This window comes from Phyllobates terribilis, unplaced genomic scaffold (genome assembly GCF_046119375.1).
Source record: "Phyllobates terribilis strain yellow unplaced genomic scaffold, ASM4611937v1 Scaffold_328__1_contigs__length_2118332, whole genome shotgun sequence".
NCBI lineage: Eukaryota > Metazoa > Chordata > Amphibia > Anura > Dendrobatidae > Phyllobates > Phyllobates terribilis.
The window spans coordinates 7,501-15,000 of NW_027363088.1; the positions used below are offsets into that span (position 1 = coordinate 7,501).

The 7,500-nt window shown below is 50.4% G+C and overlaps 1 non-coding gene across 1 annotated transcript in view; it reads right to left on the reverse strand.

Annotated features, from left to right (window-relative positions):
- Nucleotides 1-85, reverse strand: part of LOC141221664 (18S ribosomal RNA) — a 1,874-nt gene extending 1,789 nt beyond the window's left edge. The window contains exon 1 of the ribosomal RNA XR_012289630.1: nt 1-85. This exon is cut by the window's left edge and continues 1,789 nt beyond it. This is a non-coding gene — a ribosomal RNA (18S ribosomal RNA).
- Nucleotides 86-7,500: the final 7,415 nt, after the last annotated feature.

Here is a 7,500-nt window from a genome sequence, read left to right on the forward strand (position 1 = left end):
TTTCACTGTACCGTCCGTGTGTACTTACACGTGCATGGCTTAATCTTTGAGACAAGCATATGCTACTGGCAGGATCAACCAGGTAGCCCCCCAACACGACTGGACCGTGTCGAGGTTCGGGAGAGGAGAGGCCTGCATTAAGAGAAGGCGGCAGAAGAGCCCCACAGCGGCAGGGCGCCCGGACGGAACGGGTATAGGCAGGGCGTGCGGCGTCCGGAGAGGATGCGGGATGGCATGGGGCTTCCCTGGGGGGCCGGGGAACAGAGCCCTCGCAGCACCGGGGACATGTGCGGGAGGAGCGGCTCGCTGTGCGGTGCGTGGTCCCGAAGCGGCAGGCGTCTGGAAAACACCCCTTGCACGGGGAGGGCGAGGTGACTGGCCTCCGGAGGATGCCACGGCCGCCCCCGTCTCACCAACCGCACCCAAGACGACACACAGGGTCGCTCGGGGAGATGGCATGCGGGGGTGGGCCTATGCGGCGCCACCGTCTGGCTTAGACCTGCCTCCGCCGCGGGGGGTCCTCGACCCACCGGCGGACAGGCACGAGGATTGGGAGAGGGGGGCTGGCCGTCGGGGTCCGCCGCGGCTCTGGCACTAACCCGGCGACGCGGAGGTCGCGTGGGTGGTCGTCGGCCTGGCCGTGTCGGCGTCGCCCTCCAGCGTAGTCCCTCTTCCCGCTCGCGCCCATAACCTCAAAGGGATGCCCGAGCGGCTTTTCTTCCCAGGGATGCTCCCCGCCCGGGGCGGGAGCGCGGGGGATCCCAGGTCGGCCTTTCACCGTACTCCCTACCTCTTGGCCCTCGTTCCTTCTCCCGTTCTCCATCTAACCCCTTGGCTCTGGGGTTTCCGCTCTCCCTCTCTCGCTCTCTCTCCTGCTCCCTGACCAAGCCGCCTGGGAGGACGAGGGTCAAGGGGGAAGGCGACGGTCGGGCTGGGGCACACCACACGGTGAGAACCCCCTTCGCCTGCCTCCACACCTCTGTCATCCTCCCCACTTTCGTAGGGGCTCGGGAAAAGACTGAAAATCACGAAGCTCGGCAGTGGCGCGGAGACGCCACCCACCGCCGCCGCTGTCGCCACCGCCGCGGAGGCCACCCTGTCGGGCCCGAACCTCCGCTGGCCGGGTACGCATCTGGAAGAAAAGGGCCGCCCTCGGAGAAGATCATTGTGCTTCCCCGCACAGGGAGCGATTCGGACGACGGGCCCCCACGCCTGGGTGGGTGGGCGCCCCGCCGTTCGCCCGTGCGGGTCGTCGGACCACTGCCTTCGCTCGGTTCGAATCAAACTCCCCACGGCTCGGCCACCTCCGCAGACGGGATGCGAGGCCGGCGTGCGCGCCCAAAGATAGGTGTCGGAAGCCCGGGGGTAGAGGAGGAAGGGACCGCTCACCTTAAGCCGGCGCGAGCTCCAAAGCCCGGGCCGAGCGAGCGGCGCCACCTCCCCACCCGGGAGCGCTGTGCCAGATCGATCGGAGGAAGAGCAGGGGGTCGTGGAGGGACTTGCCCAAGTACGGAGGCTGCAAACCCCTGTCGTCAGTAGATGCGTGCCCAAGAGTCCTGGAAGCGAGACTCGGGTACAGGCGCCCTTGCAGAGGGGGTACTGGATGTGGAACAGCACTGGGGTCGAAGCCACGAAAGCATGCGCCCTCATGGAGCCTCTCCTCAGCCTAAAAATCCAGATTTTAGCCTTGACGGCGCCCCCATGTGGAGAACCAGGGCCCGCGGGGGGGTCTGGCCAGGCTCACTTCAACCCAGGAACACCTCTCTTACTTGGGATGGGCGACCAGCAAGAGTCCCCCCACGCAGCTGCGGATGTCTGGGTTCAGCCAAGGTGCAGACCTCCAGCTGAACAGGGACTCATAGCCAAAACACGTGCCCGGGTCTACAGAGGTGAAAACCAGCTTAAATGAGTCGAAATGTGTCGAGGATGAGAGGTCCGTCTCTCTTATATATCCTGCCGGTGGTGTGCAAAACCCTGTCGTCGGGAGATGCGTGCCCAAGAGTCCTGGAAGCGAGACTCGGGTACAGGCGCCCTTGCAGAGGGGGTACTGGATGTGGAACAGCACTGGGGTCGAAGCCACGAAAGCATCCGCCCTCATGGAGCCTCTCCTCAGCCTAAAAATCCAGATTTTAGCCTTGACGGCGCCCCCATGTGGAGAACCAGGGCCCGCGGGGGGTCTGGCCAGGCTCACTTCAACCCAGGAACACCTCTCTTACTTGGGATGGGCGACCGGCAAAAGCCCCCCCACGCAGCTGCGGAAGTCTGGGTTCAGCCAAGGTGCAGACCTCCAGCTGAACAGGGACTCATAGCCAAAACACGTGCCCGGGTCTACAGAGGTGAAAACCAGCTTAAATGAGTCGAAATGTGTCGGGGCTGAGAGGTCCGTCTCTCTTATATATTCTGCCGGTGGTGTGCAAAACTGGGTATTTGCATGGAGTGTCACCCTATACCCACTTTAGGGACACATGTCAAAAAGTACCCGATCGCCTGGAACTGTTAGGCGGATTCGGCTCCCTGGAATTTCCTCATTCTGGTTCTTTTTCACTTTTTTTCTATTTTGCGACATATAGTGAGCAGGCTGCATTACTGGTACCGGGGAGACCCCAAAACACTTGGAACTGGTGAGCGGGCTCAATTTATCAACGATTTGTGGGTCCTGGAAGTCAAAATTCTGACTTCTGAAAAAGACTAAGTATCAAGGACTCATCGGAGGAATCGCTCTGGAACTGAAATCGGATGCGCGCACTGACATGCTCCCCTCTCTGGAAGTCTGACACAAGTCGAAAAATTTTCTAAGTCCCCAAAAATTTTTTTTTTCAACTTTTTTTCAATTTTCCCCCTGTGGGATATATATTTTACCCACACATATGAAGCCCTCCTCGGATGCCCTATGACATACTAGAACCTCATTTTGTGGAAGTTTTCACAAATTTGTGAAATTTTCAAAAAGTCAGAAATTTTGGCCAAAACGACTAAGTATCAAGGACTCATCGGAGGAATCGCTCTGGAACTGAAATCGGATGCGCGCACTGACATGCTCCCCTCTCTGGAAGTCTGACACAAGTCGAAAAATTTTCTAAGTCCCCAAAAATTTTTTTTTTCAACTTTTTTTCAATTTTCCCCCTGTGGGATATATATTTTACCCACACATATGAAGCCCTCCTGGGATGCCCTATGACATACTAGAACCTCATTTTGTGGAAGTTTTCACAAATTTGTGAAATTTTCAAAAAGTCAGAAATTTTGGCCAAAACGACTAAGTATCAAGGACTCATCGGAGGAATCGCTCTGGAACTGAAATCGGATGCGCGCACTGACATGCTCCCCTCTCTGGAAGTCTGACACAAGTCGAAAAATTTTCTAAGTCCCCAAAAATTTTTTTTTTCAACTTTTTTTCAATTTTCCCCCTGTGGGATATATATTTTACCCACACATATGAAGCCCTCCTGGGATGCCCTATGACATACTAGAACCTCATTTTGTGGAAGTTTTCACAAATTTGTGAAATTTTCAAAAAGTCAGAAATTTTGGCCAAAACGACTAAGTATCAAGGACTCATCGGAGGAATCGCTCTGGAACTGAAATCGGATGCGCGCACTGACATGCTCCCCTCTCTGGAAGTCTGACACAAGTCGAAAAATTTTCTAAGTCCCCAAAAATTTTTTTTTTCAACTTTTTTTCAATTTTCCCCCTGTGGGATATATATTTTACCCACACATATGAAGCCCTCCTGGGATGCCCTATGACATACTAGAACCTCATTTTGTGGAAGTTTTCACAAATTTGTGAAATTTTCAAAAAGTCAGAAATTTTGGCCAAAACGACTAAGTATCAAGGACTCATCGGAGAAATCGCTCTGGAACTGAAATCGGATGCGCGCACTGACATGCTCCCCTCTCTGGAAGTCTGACACAAGTCGAAAAATTTTCTAAGTCCCCAAAAATTTTTTTTTTCAACTTTTTTTCAATTTTCCCCCTGTGGGATATATATTTTACCCACACATATGAAGCCCTCCTGGGATGCCCTATGACATACTAGAACCTCATTTTGTGGAAGTTTTCACAAATTTGTGAAATTTTCAAAAAGTCAGAAATTTTGGCCAAAACGACTAAGTATCAAGGACTCATCGGAGGAATCGCTCTGGAACTGAAATCGGATGCGCGCACTGACATGCTCCCCTCTCTGGAAGTCTGACACAAGTCGAAAAATTTTCTAAGTCCCCAAAAATTTTTTTTTTCAACTTTTTTTCAATTTTCCCCCTGTGGGATATATATTTTACCCACACATATGAAGCCCTCCTGGGATGCCCTATGACATACTAGAACCTCATTTTGTGGAAGTTTTCACAAATTTGTGAAATTTTCAAAAAGTCAGAAATTTTGGCCAAAACGACTAAGTATCAAGGACTCATCGGAGAAATCGCTCTGGAACTGAAATCGGATGCGCGCACTGACATGCTCCCCTCTCTGGAAGTCTGACACAAGTCGAAAAATTTTCTAAGTCCCCAAAAATTTTTTTTTTCAACTTTTTTTCAATTTTCCCCCTGTGGGATATATATTTTACCCACACATATGAAGCCCTCCTGGGATGCCCTATGACATACTAGAACCTCATTTTGTGGAAGTTTTCACAAATTTGTGAAATTTTCAAAAAGTCAGAAATTTTGGCCAAAACGACTAAGTATCAAGGACTCATCGGAGGAATCGCTCTGGAACTGAAATCGGATGCGCGCACTGACATGCTCCCCTCTCTGGAAGTCTGACACAAGTCGAAAAATTTTCTAAGTCCCCAAAAATTTTTTTTTTCAACTTTTTTTCAATTTTCCCCCTGTGGGATATATATTTTACCCACACATATGAAGCCCTCCTGGGATGCCCTATGACATACTAGAACCTCATTTTGTGGAAGTTTTCACAAATTTGTGAAATTTTCAAAAAGTCAGAAATTTTGGCCAAAACGACTAAGTATCAAGGACTCATCGGAGAAATCGCTCTGGAACTGAAATCGGATGCGCGCACTGACATGCTCCCCTCTCTGGAAGTCTGACACAAGTCGAAAAATTTTCTAAGTCCCCAAAAATTTTTTTTTTCAACTTTTTTTCAATTTTCCCCCTGTGGGATATATATTTTACCCACACATATGAAGCCCTCCTGGGATGCCCTATAACATACTAGAACCTCATTTTGTGGAAGTTTTCACAAATTTGTGAAATTTTCAAAAACTCAGAAATTTTGGCAAAAACGACTAAGTATCAAGGACTCATCGCGCGAATCGCTCTGGAACTGAAATCGGATGCGCGCACTGACATGCTCCCCTCTCTGGAAGTCTGACACAAGTCGAAAAATTTTCTAAGTCCAGAAAAAAAAAGTTTTTCAACTTTACCCTTTAGGGATTTGAACCCAGGACCCTAGCAATAGCAAGGCTGCAGCGCTGACACCTGCGCCACCGTGGCCTCACAAACCAAATATCTGAAAATGAGGTTCCTCTCATCCTCTCATATAGCGCAAAAGAACAAACGTATATGAGATAGGTTAGGTTTTTCCCGTCAACGCTGCTGATGATTTTCAACCGTGCAGGTGGCGTCCTTATGGCTGCCTCAACCCCTGTGATGCCGTATAGAAGATACAGGCGATTTTCCTAGAGCGGAAGCTCATCAACCGCTCGGCTGATGGTACCTGGATGTGTGCAGCGGAAAGAAAGATCACCTCCGGTGCAGATGCAAGGACTTTAAAGCTCCGTTTGGCTGCGGGAAATGTGTCGCTATGAAGCGGTAAGTAAAAGTCATCCGTCGCCCACATATAGGTGTATGTAACCGCCACACAAGGCTGCGGCGGACCCCATGTTGCAGGGTTGTAAAACCGCGGTGATCGTTTGTATTATTTCCCCACAGCCACCAACGTACACCGCTGACATGCCCCATATGCCACAGGGTGACGAAATACCTGTCCACACATCTGAGAAGGGTGTGCATGAGGTCCGAAAGCAACTCGGAGATAAAAACAAACTTGGCCGTCGTCAAAGATCGACTTAGACTTGTTGCGGCTAAAGGCACATCTATAGCATTCAGCGAGCTCAAGCCTCTGCAATCCCTGGAAGATACGGTAGCATTTGTAGAAAGTCGTGGGTATTTTATAGTGAACAAACCTACATTTCAGTTAGACCACATACCGCTGACCTTTGAAGGACAGACCCAGGCGCCAACAGACTATTTGCCCCCCTGCTACCTGCCCACTGTGGACTCAGATTCACATATGATGGACCCGCTTGTTCCTGAACAGTCTCCAGACCATTTTGAGGGAGCCCCATGCCCCGAGTCGGACCCCTTTGAGGTCATGGACGGCAGCACACAAAACATTCAGTCTAGGCGATGGAAAAATGAAAGCTCCCTGGCTAGAACGGACGCCGGCTTGTATAGGCGTCACTCAGTAAATAGCCCCATGTTGAAGAGCTTCCGCACATATTTGACAGTAACCCGTGGGGTCCCTAATTGTAACCAGGAGGTATCAAATGTCGCTCGGTTTCTTTTCTTTATCAACCCACGATTTATAACTCTGGAGTACTTAAACAAACCCACAAAAGTGAATGATTTTTTTAAAAAACTTAGCAGCCTCAAACTATCGAACCAGACCTCCCTCAAAATACTGAAACACATTCGGCGATTCACCACCTACCAGATGAGGGGCACACAACTGAGCATAGAGAATCCTCAGCTATACCGGGCGTGTGAGGTGTTTATGAGCTTTATGGAGGACCTGCGTAAGACGTTGTACAGGGGAGTCTGCCAAGACTCAGTGAGCAAGAGGTACCCAATATTCGGAGAGATTTTTACCAAACATCGGCTGTTGTTTAAAAGAATTATATAACTGTATTTCACCCCACAGGTACGATACGCTGATGAAGCCCTCGAAGACACCGAATGACTGCCAGAAAATACTGAACGAAGCGAGACCCACATTTCTAGCGTGCATAGAGAATGTCCAGGAGGGGGGATCAGAAGAGGACCGAAGGGAAGTTATTCTGTACCTCCAGGCTCTTCTGATTCTAAGACACCTCCAAAGGCCAGGTGTTGTGCGCAATTTGACCGTAAGTAGTGTTAGTCTGCATGGGCAGCGGTCATTGCGGAACCGTCTCAATCATCTCCCTTCTTTTTACACCTTAGGTTTCAGAGTGGAACGGGAGGACCTATCACATGTACCGCGGTGTTCGAAAGACGATTGTCGGTGTGAAAACACACAAGTGTGCATCCACGCAAGTAGCATCGTTCGTGCTTTCAGAGGAAGAACATTCGGTAAGGTTTCTACAAGCCAGGGGACCCGGGCTACCCGACTCCACATGGGGTTGAAACCCCTCTGTTGCCCCCATGAAAAACTCGAGATCAAGTTTTTTTTTTCTTTTTCAGTGGTTCAAAGTCTACGCAGAACATATCAGACCTGCCATTGCTGCTGGCCGAGAAATCGCAAACTTTTTTCTGACGTGTACCGGGAAGGTCGTAAGGAACCC